This window comes from Lutjanus erythropterus, unplaced genomic scaffold, assembly GCF_056507025.1.
Source record: "Lutjanus erythropterus isolate fLutEry1 unplaced genomic scaffold, fLutEry1.hap2 Scaffold_161, whole genome shotgun sequence".
NCBI classification, from domain to species: domain Eukaryota; kingdom Metazoa; phylum Chordata; class Actinopteri; order Lutjaniformes; family Lutjanidae; genus Lutjanus; species Lutjanus erythropterus.
This window is the reverse complement of record NW_028146638.1, coordinates 34,682-54,548: the sequence shown is the minus strand read 5'-3', so window position 1 is coordinate 54,548 and position 19,867 is coordinate 34,682. Positions and strand designations below refer to the sequence as shown.

Genomic DNA, 19,867 nt, shown 5'->3' with positions numbered 1-19,867 from the left:
GATGGACCTGAAGTGCTTATTGTCAGGATGTGATTGTGTTATCAGAAGTTGTTGTTCCAAAGGGAGAACAAGGACAAGTAACCAGTTAGTGCCTGACAATACATGAGAAGTAACTATGAGGAACAACAGTGACCAGTTCAGCATATAATTTTCTCACTATAATCCCCCCTTTTGATCATATGTGATCACATAAAAAGGAAAATTATAAAAGACCATAAAAGATCACACCTTCTCTACAAATAATACAACAAATAATAGTCCTTACATATGATAACATAATAGTAAAGTATAAGAGAGTGAAGAAAAATTTTAAAACATTACTTCATAAAATATTACCCCTGGAAAAAGCAAGATGCTGTTGTTACAGATGGGAGAATTTAGTATAACAAATGCAAGCAACTTAGGCATGAAAGTTCCATATATGTATTAACATAACAATTGCAAAATCTGGGTTGTCAATAGGATCAGGATCTCTTCAGCATTGCATGGTGGGAGCCAATCAGGAGTAGTTAACTGTGTCAACTGATGGAAAACATTTTTTTTAACTTTAGGGAATGAACTCACAAGAAAACACATTGAGCCTCACAGGCCACACCATACAGCGTGTCTGAATGCATGCCATGGCTGTTATTGGAGTTCCATCTCTGATCCCATGATGGTGACACTGAGGTTCATTCAGCACGCCACTTAGTTGGAGCCATGCAAGTTCTCGTTGGACAGTATGCCAATACTGTTGCCTCTTCTTCTCATCCTCGCGATGTGATGACCTATTTTGCTATAGGTGTCTCTGGTGGAGGTGGAACCCTTTTGCAGTGGCTGGCATGGATCCGGGTGACTCTTTTGGCAAACTTTACTGCCGTCTGTGCAGTCAGCAGCATGTGGAATGGACCCGTCCACTGCTTCGAGTGCCAGGTCTTTTGTCTCAGGTCTCTCACCACTACGCAGTCACCAGGCTGGAGGTCAGGTGAAGAGGTCCTGTGGCTGGAGCTGGTAGCGCTTCCTTCACCTGCTTATGAATGTTAGATAAAACAGCTATAGTAGTGGAGGGTATGTTAGGGTAGGGCTGGGCGATATATCGATATAAAAATTATATCGATATATTTTTAAATGTGATATGGAATTAGACTACATCGTATATATCGATATAGTTCAAATTTGCGCTGTGATCCTTGCTCTGCTGCGCTGATAACCCGGAGCTCTCTGCACTGCTCCGCGTGCCCCTCCTCTTTCGTGCACAGAGGGGAGAGGGGCAGGGAGAGACACTCCGGCACTCTTCAACAAGCATGGAGGAAGCAACAACGGCTGCAGAGCGCGCGAAGGAGGAATTGGTTAGTAAACGAATAAGCAGTGGCTCAGTAATTTGGAGATGGTTTGGTTTTAAAGTATCAGATGAGCAACAAAATCACGTTATATGTAGGGAATGCGCTAAACAAGTTACAGCCAGGGGTGGAAGCACTACAAATCTTTTTCACCACCTAAAACAGTGGCAAAACTGCAGTACGAAGAGTGTGTGAAGCTGCGCGCTGCAGAAGCCCCAGCTGCAAGCCATCCACAACCCGAAAAAGCTCCAGCCCCGAAACAAAGCCCACTGCGAGCCTCATTTCCCGCAGTGTGCCTTATGAAAAGAAAAGTGACAAGTGGTGTACTATAACGAAAGCGGTGTCCTATCACATTGCAAAAGATATGGTCCCTGTTGCAACTGTGGAACAAGTCGGATTCAATTTCAATAAGCCATTTATTGTTGTCAAACTAAAAAAAATGTTTATTGTACTTTTCTCATGAATAGATTTATTTCAGAAAAAGATTGGCCTATTTTATTTTATAGGCTATTTTTATTTAAGATATATTTTTATTTAAATGTGCACGGAGCTTTAATTTCAAAAAAGGTACAGTATTTATGTTTAAATTTTATTATTTGAACAACTGAGCATTTTTTTTCATGAACCAGGTGAAGAAACCTGTTTATTATTTATTCATTTGATTTTGCCACTGTTCACTGAAATAGCCAGTTTCAATAAAACTACTTGTGACATGTCATATTTAGCTTTGACCTTGACTGAACATTTGCTCTCACTTTGCGGAAAAAATATCGGGATATATATCGTATATCGATATTCAGCCTAAATATATCGGGATATGACTTTTGGTCCATATCGCCCAGCCCTATGTTAGGGTCATCATATGGAAAGAATTCAGACATAGTTAATTCTGGGCATGCTGCGGCCTTGGCAGCTGCTTCTCCTCTGGTGTTCTCCTGTGAAAGTTGGTCATTGTTAGTGTGAGCATGACATTTACACACAGCAACCTTTTTTGGGAGCAGAACAGCATCCAGCAGTTGTAAAACAAGAGTGTGATGTGCTATAGGTTTGCCAGATGGTGTTTGAAAATTTCTCTTTTTCCAAATTGTACCAAAATCATGCATAAAGCCAAAAACATATCTACTGTCTGTGCAGATATTCACTGTTTTGTCTGTTGCTAGATTACATGCTTCTATGAGAGTGATTTGGTATCATGTGCAGTTACCACCAATGGTGAAAAGAGTACAAGAAATCTGTTATATTGCTAAAACATTACTCAATTACAAGTAAAAGTACTGGCGTTAGAAATATATTTCAGTAAAAGTACAAAGTATTTGCCTGAAAAACTACTAGAGTATTAGTTACTTTCAACCATTGATGTCACTGTCACCTCTCCAAACTAGGGTTATAAATTTTGTGCATTTTCCAGAACCAATAGTTGAAAGCTTTGACTGATTAATCATTGATAATTTATGAGATACATAACACCATTTATTTTCTAATTTTGTTTTTTTTTTTCTTTTTGAGTCAAAGTTTAAGTTTCCTTATTCAACAAACAGACCCCTAACCCCTGGTTACCACAGCGAAACTAATTACATTTTTTTTTCCTGTGTCAGGGTTGCATGATGCTGATCCATCCACAAACAGTTCAAAATCTGGATTTTGCAAAGTTGTTTCTTGCAAATCTGGTCTGGGGGAACAAACTTCAGTTATTGTAAGAACATAGTTGTATTCTCCGCACATCTCCTAACATGGACCGATGCAAAGAGCTGTATCTTCATGATACCCAAAAATGGAAATACATGGCTCTCAGGCCTCAACGCTGAATTATTAGAGAAGGTTAGAGACTGTATGATCTGTAGGCCTATACTACACATGAACCCATGGTTATCTTACCAGAAATATACCTCAGTTACATTGTATCTTTTCACAGTGATATCAGGGATTTCAAATAGAACAGTGTTATAAAAGAGCAATCTTGCTGCTGAAAGATAAGATGTTTTCTGCTAAAGCAAAACCAATGAAACAACATGTGGAACAAGCAGAGTTTGTTTAGAGTAACCTTAAAAAGTAGGAATTCCTGTAGCTAAAGCATCAAGTTTAGCTGAAAAGTAGGCTACAGGTCTCTGTCTGCCTCTGCCATCCTAGAGTACTGAACACTCTTTGTCTACAGTCTGAGTAAAAGGTCGGTTTGGATCTGGTGACCCAAGAGTTGGAGTCATCAGAGTCTTCCGAAGGACATGTTTTAAGTCAACAAATGTTTATCCTGTATCAGCAGTCCATGTCACTTTACTATGTGCTTCTAGGCCTCACTCATGTGCGATTGCGCTCAGGGGTGCCTCGAGGACAGGAATGAAGGGCCTGCAATAGGAACACAAAAGACATAACTTGTTTCTTTATGATTGGATTTGAAAATGTTTTGAAATGTTTTTACTCTTTTTTGGGAGAGGAATTTGGCCTCAGATATGATCACATGACCCAAAAATGTCACGTGTAGGACAAACTGCAGTTTTGATGAGCTAGCTTTGTGACCTTCTTCAGCCAAATGTTTCAAATATGTCTTTTTCACACTGAACTTGAGTTAAAGCACGAATCATTTAATCATCAACATATTGTAATCGTGCACTTCCTGGTGACAGATTTAATGAGCTCAAACTTTCTTTTGAATTTTTAGCTGATTTTTGTTTTGTTTTAACTGAGAAAATTGGTGTGCATACAGGAGAATTTTCACAGGGAATGATTACACCTGCCCTTAATCACGTGTTAAAGACTGGTGTAATTTTTTTTTTTTTTGGGTTGAGTTGATATTATGGTTGACAGGGCCTTTAATTAGATTTTGGTGTGATCACAATTGGTTGCATGCCTCTGATTAGACCAATATCAGTTTTAGGGATCTTCTGAAAGGCTGGGGTGTTTATGATGTCACATGCTTTATGTAAATAGGCAAATGTGTGTTGTGTGTCTGGTACCAGTTGAACACATCTGAGTATGTAGACAAAAAAGGTAATTTTTGTCAATAAACCTTCAAAACAGGATTATATTGAACATTATGGTCAGATATTGAGTCTCATGATTCCGCTGCGAGTCAATCATCTTTTGAGTTGGATCAGTCTTTGGGTAGTGTTTGGCTCAATGTCCCTTTTTGCCACAATGGAAACAAACATCTGGATCAGCTGTACTTAGACCTCCATAGAACGTCCTTGGAACATAGTCAATGCTGCCATATTTAGATCTTTCTCTCTGTTTTTTTCTCTCCTGCTTTGAGGAGCTTTCAGCATGCACAGCATGTCCTTTTGTCCCATGTTATACATGTTTGTTTTACCATTTGTGAAATGTCAAAACACAGTCAGTTCAGTGGCAAACTTTACACCTCCATCTGATGGTGATGGGAGGTGAGCCAGCCCCTGCTGTCTCCATCACAGGGAAATTCAGGACTTTGAGTACATTTCCCCCATGTTGGATCTCACTGGTGACAGGGAGATAAATGGATTTGAAGATTTTCTGAACTTCAAGTCAATTAAATAAATTTTCAGATTTTCACCAATTAGAATTGTTGAATCGCAGCGCTGAGTGAGTCTGGTCTTGGTCTCAGGCCATCCTTCTCACTCGTTGTAGGAGCCAAATATGTTGGTGAAATATTTCAAAGGCTGACTTGTAGTTCACTGTTTTGAACATAGGGTGTCACTGTACCTTTGTCATGCTCAGGTGTAAGTAGCTGGGTTACTGTTGTTGTCAGGACTGCTAAGGCGCAAAATGTTTGTCACGCCGTAGCTGAATGTTTGGTCTTTTCTTTTTTGAAACAACAATGGACATCATTCATGATTGCATGAGGGAAATAAATTATTTTTGCTGCAATGAAGAATGACCTGTGGATTAATTCAAGGAACGGCACAGCGTATGGTTATAAAACAAAGAGTCAAGCGCGTCAGCCAGGTCACTCCAGGTTAAACGTCTCAGGGGCTAAGTAATAGGCTAGCTTCTACACTCGTCTTTGTGGGGAGGTTGAGGCTGAAGGCCTCAGGGTGTGCACTACCACCGTCGACCCCCGAGTCCAGAAACCCTCAGACAAACAATCCCACTTCTGACACCAAATTGTGGTGGAAAATCTGAAAATGAAGACAGACACCATGACCAAAATTGTCTGGTGTTTGATGTGGTGTTTCAATAGAGCTTTGCAAAGGACCAGTACACAGTCACACGGAAAGTGTAAAAGGAACTGATAATGAGTCAAGAATGTAAATCTGTCTTATAGGGTTAGGAGATGAAGGAGGTTGGGTCAGGATGGACCTGAAGTGCTTAGTGGGAGAGTCAGGATGTGATTGTGTTATCAGAAGTTGTTGTTCCAAAGGGAGAACAGCTGTGTGTTCAAGGACAAGTAACCAATTAGTGCCTGACAATACATGAGAAGTAACTCTGAGGAACAACAGTGACCAGTTCAGCATATAATTTTCCCACTATAGCATACATCACATTTGTGACCTGTGGTGAGATTAAATCTCTGGCCCTTTCCTGAGGCTTTCACACACACAATAAAACACAAGGTTATGGAAGAAAAAAACTTTATCCTCTTAAAAAAACAAATAAATCCCCAAAATATAAATGCAAAGAAAAGAAATTATTACTAAAAAAATTAGAATAAATGTGTAAAAAAAACAACAAAAAATTAACTAATGGAGACTAATTCCTAATAGAAAAAACCTTCAGTATTAATTAAAATTTATAAAAGAAGGGAAAAAAGAAGGAAAAGGGGATAGAAAAGCACGTCCTACTGTGTCAGGGTAGCTGTTTGATGAGAAAGAGCAAAAGTCAAATAACTGGTTACTGATAGCTTGGCTTAGGGCTGCGCGGTATACACGGTATGACGGTAGAAACGGTATAAATTGGCCACGGTAGAGATTTGTGCTATGCCATCATACCGTCGATGACGTCATCGCCCCTGCCTCTGTGTGAAAATGGCCGCAAGCACAGTAACAGCGGAGAAGGAGGGGCTGGTAAAAAAAAAAAAACGGTGCTACATCCGTGATTTGGACGTGGTTCGGGTTTAAAAAGTCGGATGTTGAGCAGAAAAATGTCATCTGCAAGATGTGTGTACAAGTCCGGACCCACACGCCGTCCTATACGGACCTGGACCTATAACCAATAAATTATTAATAGATTTTATTTTTTTACGGGACGCTTCTATTTTAACTGGCATACCTTTTCTAGTCTTTCCGCCACTGGTTTAGCTGATCAGGAGACGCACAGACCAGCTGCAGAGAAGCTGCGTGTGGAGGAGACTGTTGTTAATGACGGAGTTTATTACAACAGTCAAAACTAACGTGATGACATTGACACCAACCCTGACACCTGCACCTATAAAATTAAACAACTGTATAAGGAGGCCTATGTAAAACAGGAGAGTCTGTGTTTCTCTGTGAGAAACTTTCAGACCTTCTCACAGCAGAGTGAACAGGTGAGGAAGGGGAGGAGGGCAGACTGATCACTAATCAATCACTGATACCGTCGTCATCTTGGACTGATTAAAAAATAAAAATGACAAAATTGGTGACAAACCAAACCTGGGTGTCCACACAAATAAAGTCTTTGTGTGAAACACTGCAGAGTGTAACATTGTGCTGTTTACAGACAGTCTGCTGTCTGTACTTTGACAGAGACAGAGAGGGTCGTGTCTAGAAGGGAACCCTAGACCCGCAAAAGATCGCGCGAGTTTGATTATTTTAGTAGAAATAACGGAAACAAGAGTTGTGCAAATAAAGACTTACCTTCTAGACACGACTGTAAAAGATGCGCAGCTCCAAAAATAGAAAATCATGTTGTGGTGTCGATGTTTTTAATGTGGCGGGCCGCCATAAATAAAACACTATTCACTGAACCACAGAGAGTCACTGAAACACTGATCACTGACCTGCTGTGATGACAAAAATACTCACATTCTTTACTTTGGTATTTTTTTTACAGATTTTTACAGGATTACAGAACCTTTTCACTGTTTTTGCCATTTGTCTTATAGAAAACCTCTCTTACTTGAAGTACTGTTTACAATATCCACTTTTTTTTTAAGAATTTTTGTATTTCTGAGGCACTATCCTTACTTCTGTTGTTCTTCTGCACAATAAATGCTCAAAAATTACATTATATCTTTGCTGTTGTTGTTTTACAAAACCCATTCAGAAACACTTCCATAAGTTTTACACCGCAACATTTATACCGAGATATATACCATTACCGTGAAGGGATTCAATTTATACGGTGATATGAATTTTGGGTCATACCGCCCAGCCCTAGCTTGGCTCCATCTGCTGGACAAAAAGAGTCACTGCACGGCCTATCAAGTGAACGGTCAAACAATTCAGCAGCACGTGGAGAGTCAGTTTACAGCCTCTACAAAGCCTCTAAAGCAATAGTAAAATAAAATATCATAATTATTTTCTAAAAGAGAGTCACAAAAGATGAAAATAGTCCAGAGAAGTTGAATTTTGGAGCCATATGGCTCACAGAATAAAGAAAAAATGTCTTTATAACTTCGGCTATTGTGCTGTTTCACCTCCTTTGTGGCAGTCCTTTCACCTTGCTGGGGGACGCAGCTTGCACCGGCTCAGGTCTTCACTTACACCAGACCATTCTGAAATACAGAGAAAAGGCCTGGTGTCAATGTAATAAACCCAAATAATATCGAAAGGAAGGCATTCAGAACCAAAAATTAGAGCAAAACTGTCCTCAAAATCACTATTAACAATAATAAAAATAATAACAATATTGACGGTGAAATACACCTCAAGTAATGAAACAAACCTTAACTACCAACTCTCAGGAACGGTCAGAAGGTCACATTGCTTCAAAAACTGCTCATTCTTACAAAAGAGGATGGACCCCTGAAGGAATTTAGGGTCGAGTTAAATAGGATACTAGAGATACTAGAAAAGCAATTTCTAAAGAAATTACCGCTGTGAATGCAACAAGCTGAAGCCAAGCTGCAATGCTGCATTGGCTTGCTGCAACAATATGCCTGACGCCACACTGAACAGCTGCGTGAATGATATAAGAAGGTTTGAATTATGTATAATATTTGAATATTAGTTAGAAAGGCTGACACCACACTGAATAGCTGCCTTTTTAAGGTAATATTTGAATTAGGTAGAATATTTGGATTTTTGTTAAAAAGCTGATGCCACACTGATAGCTGCCTCGAAAATATAATTTTTGAATTATGTAGAATATTTGAATATTACTTAAAAACCTGACGCAACACTGAATACCTGCCATGTAAATATAATATTTGAATTATGTAGAATATTTGAATGTTTGTTAGAAAGCTGACCCCACATTCAATAGCTGCCTTTATAATATCACAATGTTTGAATTCTGCTTCTGCTACAAACTGCTTATTTGGTCGAGCCATTCTGAAACAACAGAAACACACACACTAATGTTTTTATAAAGCAGTATAACATTAATTTAGTGCAATAATGAACACTCAATAGCTACCTTTATGATATAATAATGTTTGAATTATGTACAACATTTGACTGTCTGTTGCTTAAGAATTTAAAAAACAATGACTGTTATGATACAATACAGGATGATACAGGAAACAATAACATGCAAAATTTTTAAATTGTATTCACACTAATACCACAATGTAAAAATACCTAAGTAAAGAATCTGAGTATTTTTTTCCATCACAGCAGGTCAGTGATCAGTGTTTCAGTGAATACTGTTTTATTTATGGCAGCCCGCCACATTAAAAACATCAACACCACGATATGATTTTCTATTTTTGGAGCTGCGCACCTTTTTCGGTCGTGTCTAGAAGCTCTAACTCTTTATTTGCACAATTCTCGCAAGATTTGTGTTCGTTATTTCTACTAAAATAATCAAACTTGCACGATCTTTCGCAGGTCTAGGGTTCCCTTCTAGACACGACCCTCTCTGTCTCTCTGTCAAACTAATGACAGCAGACTGTCTGTAAACAGCATAATGTTACACTCTGCAGTGTTTCACACAAAGACTTTATTTGTGTGGACACCCAGGTTTGGTTTGTCACCAATTTTGTCATTTTTATTTTTTAATCAGTCCAAGATGACGACGGTATCAGTGATTGATTAGTGATCAATGTGCCCTCCTCCCTCCCTCACCTGTTCACTCTGCTGTGAGAAGATCTCAAAGTTTCTCACAGAGAAACACAGACTCTCCCGTTTTATGTATAGGCCTCCTTATACGGTTGTTTAATATTATAAGTGCATCTGGTTGGTGTCGATGTCATTAACCATCACGTTAGTTTTGACTGTTGTAATAAACTTTGTCATTAACAACAGTCTCCTCCACACGCGGCTTCTCTGCAATTGGTCTGTGCGTTTCCTGATCAGCTAAACCAGCGTCGGAAAGACTAGAATAGTTGCGCCAGTTAAAATAGAAGCGTCCTGTCAAAATTTAAAATCTATTAAGAATTTATTGGTTATAGGTCCATGTCCATATAGGACGGCGTGTGGGTCAGGACTCGGACCTCGGTCCGCCTGTTAGGGACCCCTGCTATATAGGATACTTACAGATGGTCTGGGTCCATCTGAAGATTAGCAATGAATGTTGAGTAAAAAGCACATAGCTGCACTGCCTTTTCCTGTCCCTGAGAGGAGAGGAGAGGAGAGGAGAGGAGAGGAGAGGAGAGGAGAGGAGAGGAGAGGAGAGGAGACTTTAGCGCCATGTCTGGAAATCAGCAGTTTTCAGAGTCATGGTGTAACACTATAGTGTTCATGACTGACAGAAAAACACAGTCACATACCAGGTACAGGTCAGGTATATTTGTCGTAGCCTCTCAGTGTGGCTTAGCTGTGCAAAGCACACTCAAGTGTTGCTGTCAGTACCGCACTGCTTCGTTGACATGTGTCCTACTTCACATTTGGTCAAGACATATAGCTGCACTACCTGTTCCTGTCCCTCGGTCCATGTGGCTCTGGTTATGTGACGAGAGGAGAGGACACTATAAGACTGATGATGTAGACGGCCAACACAAACAACCCACAGTTATTTGTTGTCTGGAAATCAACAGTTTGCAGAGTCATGCTGTAACACTACAGTGTTTATGACTGAAAGAAAAACACAGTCGCATACGAGGTACAGGTCAGGCAGTTGTCAGGTGTATTCGTCGTAGCCTCTCAGTGTGGCTTAGCTGTGCAAAGCACGGTCAAATGTTGCTGGAGCCCTCCTTGATTTATGTTTGTTGTTCATGAGTGTCAGAGCAAAACAGAAGGAGCAGTGACTGAACCTTTAAATGTTTTCACATTATAACTATTGCTCATACTAATGGTATGCACAATCTATGAACTGTAAAGTTGACTTACAGCATGTTTGACTCCAGCTCAAGATGACTGCTGATGTTGCTTGTTGCTTCATTGACATGTGTCCAACTTCACATCTTGTCAGAGCCTTGTGAGAGGAAGAGAAAAATGTTACACCATTGATGCATATAAAAAATCACAATACAGACAGTGTACATTACATGCTTATATACCACTAATACACAATAAAAAAGAGACACATATCATGCATGGGAGGAGGCTGTTCTTATTTACCTGGCACAGGTCGATTTATAGAGCAGATAGTAGTGGTGTGATCCTGTGAGTTTTGTCTCTCCATCTCTGGAACATGTTTGTTTCCTGTTAAGAACAAGCGCACAAACACAGATCAACACTCATTTACATGTTTACCTCTGCAAATGAAAATAATAAAAAAAAAATTTCAAGATGTTGTAAGTTATGTATGTTAATTATTTCATGTTTATAGATCAGTGGAAGAGAGAGAGATGACATTAACCAATGATGTACGTGGTCAGAATTTACTGTGTCCATAAGTATTACTATAAGTTATTGGCAGCATTCAAAGAATCAAAGAAAACAAACATAGTTACCCACCAGGTCCAGGTCATGCTCCAGGTCAAAAAATGGTGAAGCAGTGGCCTCTTGGTGTGCCGACTCCCACTCCCAGGTACATGGATGCTTTAGGTTAGCGGTGAGGACAGCAGTGGCGGGTTGCTGGATTCCATCTCCTCATGCACTGTGCTAAGACCAGGGGTGTATTCTAGGTTTAGTGAAAAATCTCAGTTAGTTAATCTTGACATAAGTAAAACTCTGGATTACGAGTGGGTCATTTACAATGGAAACTATTTATTTTCTAGGTGGACCTTGTTCAGGTGGCTAAAATATGTTTTGTTACTGACCTTGTCCACAGTAGTACACTGCTATCTTCCCTAATGGTGCTCCTCTCTGCTTGTCCCAATTGGGGGTGTGCTGTCTCAAATTCACTGTACTTAATACACTGACTATAGATAAGGTCCTCACATAACCCCACTTCAAATAAACTGAATGATCCCTTTAAAAGCTATTAAAATTGTTTTAAAGGCACTTGGCTTTTTTGTTTACCAACAAATAGTATATCAACATGTTTTGTGAGAAAATGCAGTTTAAGCCTCCCGACCTAAACAGTGGGCCCTGAGAACCAGGGTTGGGGAACACTGGCATACACCACATTTGTGACCTGCGGTGAGATTAAATCTCTAATTGGATGGCCCTTTCCTGAGGCTCCGTTAAAAATAAAAAGTAAATGGTTGAGCAGCCATGGATCGTCACCTGACCTCTTCTTATCCAGTGCTGTATGCACCAATAATTATTCAGCACACCTATATCTCAGGTGAGGTGATAATATCTAGAAGATATCAAATTGAGAAGAGGTCAGGATAACGATCCAAAATCACACACACAATAAAACCTTTATGGGGGGTTATGGAAGAAAAAAACTGTATCCTCTTAAAAAAAACAAATAAATCCCTAAAATATAAATGCAAAGAAAAGAAATTATTATTTAAAAAAAAATAGAATAAATGTAAAATAAATAAATAAATAAATAATGGAGACTAAGTCCTAATTGAAAAAAACCTTCAGTATTAAATAAAATTTATAAAAGAAGGAAAAAAAAAAAAAAAAAAAAAAAAGCACGTCCTACTGTGTCAGGGTAGCTGTTTGATGAGAAAGAGCAAAAGTCAAATAACTGGTTACTGATAACTTGGCTCCATCTGCTGGACAAAAAGAGTCTCTGCACGGCCTATCAAGTCAACGGTCAAACAATTCAGCAGCACATGGAGAGTCAGTTTACAGCCTCTACAAAGCCTCTAAAGCAATAGTAAAATAAAATATCATAATTATTTTCTAAAAGAGAGTCACAAAAGATGAAAATAGTCCAGAGAAGTTGAATTCTGGAGCCATATGGCTCACAGAATAAAGAAAAAATGTCTTTATAACTTCGGCTATTGTGCTGTTTCACCTCCTTTGTGGCAGTCTTTTCACCTTGCTGGGGGACGCAGCTTGCACCGGCTCAGGTCTTCACTTACACCAGACCATTCTGAAATACAGAGAAAAGGCCTGGTGTCAATGTAATAAACCCAAATAATATCGAAAGGAAGGCATTCAGAACCAAAAATTAGAGCAAAACTGTCTTCAAAATCACTATTAACAATAATAAAAATAATAACAATATTGACGGTGAAATACACCTCAAGTAATGAAACAAACCTTAACTACCAACTCTCAGGAAAGGTCAGAAGGTCACATTGCTTCAAAAACTGCTCATTCTTACAAAAGAGAATGGACCCCTGAAGGAATTTAGGGTCGAGTTAAATAGGATACTAGAGATACTAGAAAAGCAATTTCTAAAGAAATTACCGCTGTGAATGCAACAAGCTGAAGCCAAGCTGCAATGCTGCATTGGCTTGCTGCAACAATATGCCTGACGCCACACTGAACAGCTGCGTGAATGATATAAGAAGGTTTGAATTATGTATAATATTTGAATATTAGTTAGAAAGGCTGACACCACACTGAATAGCTACCTTTAAAATATAATAAAGTTTGAATTATGTGGAATTTTTGAATGTTTGTAGAATGACTGATACCACACTGAATAGCTGCCTTTTTAAGGTAATATTTGAATTAGGTAGAATATTTGGATTTTTGTTAAAAAGCTGATGCCACACTGATAGCTGCCTCGAAAATATAATTTTTGAATTATGTAGAATATTTGAATATTACTTAAAAACCTGACGCAACACTGAATACCTGCCATGTAAATATAATATTTGAATTATGTAGAATATTTGAATGTTTGTTAGAAAGCTGACCCCACACTCAATAGCTGCCTTTATAATATCACAATGTTTGAATTCTGCTTCTGCTACAAACTGCTTATTTGGTCGAGCCATTCTGAAACAACAGAAACACACACACTAATGTTTTTATAAAGCAGTATAACATTAATTTAGTGCAATAATGAACACTCAATAGCTACCTTTATGATATAATAATGTTTGAATTATGTACAACATTTGACTGTCTGTTGCTTAAGAATTTAAAAAACAATGACTGTTATGATACAATACAGGATGATACAGGAAACAATAACATGCAAAATTTTTAAATTGTATTCACACTAATACCACAATGTAAAAATACCTAAGTAAAGAATCTGAGTATTTTTTTCCATCACAGCAGGTCAGTGATCAGTGTTTCAGTGAATAGTGTTTTATTTATGGCAGCCCGCCACATTAAAAACATCAACACCACGATATGATTTTCTATTTTTGGAGCTGCGCACCTTTTTCGGTCGTGTCTAGAAGCTCTAACTCTTTATTTGCACAATTCTCGCAAGATTTGTGTTCGTTATTTCTACTAAAATAATCAAACTTGCACGATCTTTCGTAGGTCTAGGGTTCCCTTCTAGACACGACCCTCTCTGTCTCTCTGTCAAACTAATGACAGCAGACTGTCTGTAAACAGCATGATGTTACACTCTGCAGTGTTTCACACAAAGACCTGTTCACTCTGCTGTGAGAAGATCTCAAAGTTTCTCACAGAGAAACACAGACTCCCATTTTACGTATAGGCCTCCTTATACGGTTGTTTAATTTTATAAGTGCATCTGGTTGGTGTCGATGAGGAGAGGAGAGGAGAGGAGAGGAGAGGAGAGGAGAGGAGAGGAGAGGAGAGGAGAGGAGAGGAGAGGAGAGGAAACTTTAGCGCCATGTCTGGAAATCAGCAGTTTTCAGAGTCAAGACATATAGCTGCACTACCTGTTCCTGTCCCTCGGATATAAAAAAGCACAATACAGACAGTGTACATTACATGCTTATATACCACTAATACACAATAAAAAAGAGACACATATCATGCATGGGAGAAGGCTGTTCTTATTTACCTGGCACAGGTGGATTTATAGAGCAGATAGTAGTGGTGTGTTCCTGTGAGTTTTGTCTCTCCATCTCTGGAACATGTTTGTTTCCTGTTAAGAACAAGTGCACAAACACAGATCAACACTCATTTACATGTTTACCTCTGCAAATGAAAATAATAAAAAAAAAAATCAAGATGCTGTAAGTTATGTATGTTAATTATTTCATGTTTATAGATCAGTGGAAGAGAGAGATGACATTAACCAATGATGTACGTGGTCAAAATTTACTGTGTCCATAAGTATAACTATAAGTTATTGGCAGCATTCAAAGAATCAAAGAAAACAAACATAGTTACCCACCAGGTCCAGGTCGTGCTCCAGGTCAAATAATGGTGAAGCAGTGGCCTCTTGGTGTGCCGACTCCCACTCCCAGGTACATGGATGCTTTAGGTTAGCGGTGAGGACAGCAGTGGCGGATTGCTGGACTCCATCTCCTCATGCACTGTGCTAAGACCAGGGGTGTATTCTAGGTTTAGTGAAAAATCTCAGTTAGTTAATCTTGACATAAGTAAAACTCTGGATTACCAGTGGGCCATTTACAATGGAAAATAATTATTTTCTAGGTGGACCTTGTTCAGGTGGCTTAAATATGTTTTGTTACTGACCTTGTCCACAGTAATACACTGCTAGCTTCCCTAATGGTGCTCCTCTCTGCTTGTCCCAATTGGGGGTGTGCTGTCTCAAATTCACTGTACTTAATACACTGACTATAGATAAGGTCCTCACATAACCCCACTTCAAATAAGCTGAATGATCCCTTTAAAAGCTATTAAAATTGTTTTAAAGGCACTTGGCTTTTTTGTTTACCAACAAATAGTATATCATCATTTTGTGAGAAAATGCAGTTTAAGCCTCCCGACCTTAACATGGCATTAGACTAACTTATGCAACTTCAACAAAGCATGACATTAGGACTAACTTCTGCAACTTCAAGAAAGCAGACTGACATAAAAGAAACATTTACACTTTTTAGGTCTGCCTTTATTTACTTCAACTGCAGTGGGATGAATTTATTACAGTAAAACAATTAAATTTCTTAAAGGGATGCTTCAGCATCATGTTCACTGTAAATGCTGTAGTGTAAGTGTCATTCAGTGTGCCTGATGTACAATTCACATAGGCATCACTAACTATAGCCAGAAATTTTGCACAAAACTTTGAGTGTGCCTTATGCTCACTGCCAACTAGTATTTCCACCATACTGCCAGCAGTAATAATAGCACTAAATGTATCATTGAAGTTGTGCATGTGTGCGTGTGTCTGTGTGTCCGTGCACGTGTGTGTGCGTGCATGCACTATTGTGCATGTTTGTATGTGTATGGGTGAGTGTGTGCGTGTCTGTGTGTCTTGCTTACACATTGGATGCATGTTCACTCATAGCTGCTGGCCATAGCAGCCATTGAATATCTAGCTCTAAGGCATTAGCCTTATCATTATCCATCACTGCCTACTGTCATTTTTATTGTCAGCCATTTTGTTCTTCTCTCACTTACACCCCTTCTCAGATTCAGACTTCAGTGTTCTCTCAACATACACAAATTGCACATCAGATTGTAGGAAAAGCTGTGCCGGTAGCAACATGTGACCACAGAAACAAAAGGACTTATAGTTTTGGCTCAGCAAGGTCAAAAAGGACAAGTTTTCCAACCAACTGCCCCATTCACTCCCATATTAACTCAGATTAAGACCTTCAGGAGAAAAGCAGATGACCCCAGTTCTTTAAATCGTTGGTGTGACCACATATTTGGCACCACAAGAATAAAATTTACACGGCTGTGTTCGCAGTCTTCTCTTCTCGCTCAACATGTGTTTGGTTTGGCTGTGGGACTTAGGGTCTGTCACTCAGAGGCAGTAGTTTGAGAGGCAGATTTTCATCAAATGCATGTCTTGCCTACACAGTGGATACATGTCCACCCACAGTTGCTGGGCAGAAATTGTCAAAGCTGATTGTGATTGGTTTAACTGAATGTCTGGCTCTAAGTCTAATATACATGGCTGCCTACTACCATTGTTCTTCTGTCCCATTTAAGGCAGCTAAACACAGTCCACAGTCAAATAATGTACTCTGTTGTTACTTTGAGTTCAGATTTTACTTCACTCACCACTCAAGCGCAGCCTCCAAACGTATTTCTCTTTGCCTAGAAACAATATTAGTCTCATCTTATGTATCTCAGTTTATCTGTGTGTATGTCTGCTCAAACTATGCAGCACCAGTTATGACTGCTTTTATCCGTAGGTTTGCAAGAAAGTACATTCATAATAAATATTCAAATTCTACTTCTACACACACTACATTAAGCAAAAGTTCACACATAACCAACAATCTTTACGTAATAAAGCTATCAGCTAATAATTGTCAAATAAAAACACAATCACATGAGACATAATTAAACATAAACACAACAATTAGCCTATATATACCTTAGCTGACTTAATGCTTAAGTATACTGAATATAAGATTCCGTCTTTCCCTCAAGATGCCCTTTGCTTTATTTATTTATTTTATTTAATATTTACTGTCACACTGTCTCTCCTCCCCTCTCTCTCACCTGTGGTTTGTGCTTTACTGAAGCTAGGGCTACATTCATACACACAGAGGAACGGGGGGAGACAGGCGCTTGTTACTGCAGATATGTTACTGCAGCTAACAGGCAGCACCAAGTTAGCTAGCTCAACTGTCATGACAAGAAATTTGCTCTTCGCTCACCGCCAGGTAGGGCGCAGAGGCGCTGAGCGGATGCGGAGGAGCTCAGGTATACGTCATCGAGAAGTGCGATGACGTATACCTGTTGGTGTTGCTAGGCAACACCAAACGCTACTTGTCACTCCGGAAAGAAAAGGACCTGGAGGAAAAAGCAGACTCCCCTTTTGCAAAAACTAACCACAGCTCTATGTAACAACATGATAGGATTTACTGTTGCTGAGCTAAAGGACAGTTTATATAGCTATGAAGCACTGATCCTGTCATTGTGTCTGCCTGGAATAGCGAACGTACACAAACAGCTAAACTAACGTTAGCATTGTATTTAGCTTAACGGTAGCTCGTAAACTCTGCCTAATCACAAGCCTGGTAGCCCGATCTGACTACTGACATTTCGCCAAGCAATACTCTTCCTGCCGAGATCGTGGTATCATGTGTTATACAGTTCGGGGAACTCGGAAACACAGAGAATGAGTTTTTCTTCCATTTTCTCTCCCTCCTCTATTTGTATGTGTCGCTTTTGGCTACGTCACATTCAGCTGTTATCTCATTGGTTGCGCTTTGAAAGGTCAGCACGAGGTCAAAGTTGAACTTTGGGCGCAGCGCTGAGCGGCACATCCCAGCGGTGCGCCATGCCAAGGGTAGCGGTGCCTCTAGGTCGGGCGCCACCGCTCTCTCCATAGGAAAATATGGGACAGCCAGCGCAAAGCGTTTTTACCGTTGATCATGTGTAGGGGTTTTTAAACCACCGGATTTCGACGCACCGCCCTCTCCCGCCCCTCCCCCTGACCGCCTATCGACCGAGGCTTCATTTCCTGTTCGTATTTATCGATTATCATGCCAATTTACTGTCAGTTTACATATTTCTGACTATTTAACTGCTGTTTTTTGACATTAAAGAGACAGGAACGGAGACCCACAGCCACTCACCTCAACAGACGCGGGAGAAGTTAATGGTCCGACGACGTCACACAGCCAAGTCAAGTCGAGGTGCCTTCACGGACACTCGGAAATTCCACCGTTAGACACTGAAAACTTACAAAATGCCACTAAAATGTGTGTGTGTTTTTTGTTTTTTGTTTTCGAATGTATTGCATTATGCACATTGTACAGCTACATTATTAGTACCATTTGTATGATGTAGTTTATATGGCAAAGTTCAAATTTAAGCTTGCAAATGTTTTGATATAACTGGTTTGAGAAATTGTCTGCCAATTCCCTTTCATACATCCTAATTTTAGTTTCCAATTCCTTTATCTTACTCATGTCCTCTCTTTTCTTTTTAGATGCATATGCTATAATTTTCCCTTGAATATAAGCTTTAGATGATTTCCACTCTGTTGATCTCCTGCCTGAGCTGCCTGTATTTAATTCAAAAAAAGACTGTAATTCTTCTTTTAATAATAAGTTAAAAGCCTCATTAGATAATAGTGACGCATTCAATCTCCATCTACCTCTTCTCTCTGTGTCATTATTTAATATCAATTCCCAGCTCTACAGCTGCATGGTCAGATAGAGCCATTGGATTAATTTTACAATATGCAACTTGCTTGGTTATATTGTTTGATATTAAAAACATATCAATTCTCGAGTATGATTTGTAACTGAGAGAAAAAAGTATATTCTCTTTTTCGTGGGTTTGTCAACTGCCAAATATCCACTAGAGTATTATCCTCACTCAACATGTGTATAGCTGCTCTATCTTTAGGTATCCAAGATGGGCCCCTAAAAGTACTTCGATCTATAAATGGATCCCAGACTTGATTAAAATCTCCTGCTAGAATTACATCACCCTCCATTTCTCCCAAAATTTTATTTACTTGATGAAAAAAGTTTGGGTTACTGTAGTGGTATAATTTCATGCACCAGACTCATTCCATCAGCTGTAGTTCATGCCTCAGACTTGTTCCATCCAGGACAACCAGGCTTGCAGTGGTATACTTTATGCATCAGACTCAGTCTATCAGCTATAGTTCGTGTCTCAGGCTTGTTCCATCCAGGACAACATTCCCTTTTAAGGAAGATCATGATGCCATCCGGAAATGTTAGTGAGGCTGGGGACCTTGGAAGTGCGCCTGGTGCTTACCACGCAGATAAGATATCAGACCAGCTGTTATGATGTCATTTAAACAGTTCAGTGTTCTTTTCATGTAATGCATTAACCTGTATTATCATTTAACTATTTTTAAAAAATATAAGATTAATGCGTGCAAACCTAAGGGAGGCAGCAATTTGTGAGAAAATGAATGACATTATGATCCCATAAGGTAAAATTTAATACACAATTATGTTTGATTGTGAGCCAAAATGTTCAAAGTGGGAGGAGGCTCCTAGAGCCTCCTAAACAGTATATAACAAGGTGTTTTGCACCTCTTTCTTCAGTCTAAACCTGGGTTTGACTCAAGCTTGTTGGTTTTTCTACCTAGAGAGATCAATAAACTTTGTGTGGCAGAACTTTGTTGCTCCTCCAGTGATTTTTCCTGACTTTGCCTGATTCTTCTTTTTGATGGTTTTGAACTTTGAAAATATACAAATGATAACAGTGAATTTTTATCAAGGTTTCTAGGGTGTTGTGGCTTTAAGCCCAGACCTT

At 39.2% G+C, this 19,867-nt stretch overlaps 1 long non-coding RNA gene across 1 annotated transcript; it reads right to left on the bottom strand.

The window, feature by feature from the left end:
- Positions 1-7,695: 7,695 nt before the first annotated feature.
- Positions 7,696-15,146, bottom strand: LOC146304281 (uncharacterized). The gene is made up of 3 exons (XR_014769463.1): positions 14,874-15,146; positions 10,637-10,721; positions 7,696-7,920 (listed from the first exon to the last, which is right to left on the bottom strand). It is a non-coding gene; the product is annotated as an uncharacterized LOC146304281 (long non-coding RNA).
- Between the last annotated feature and the right edge of the window lie 4,721 nt (positions 15,147-19,867).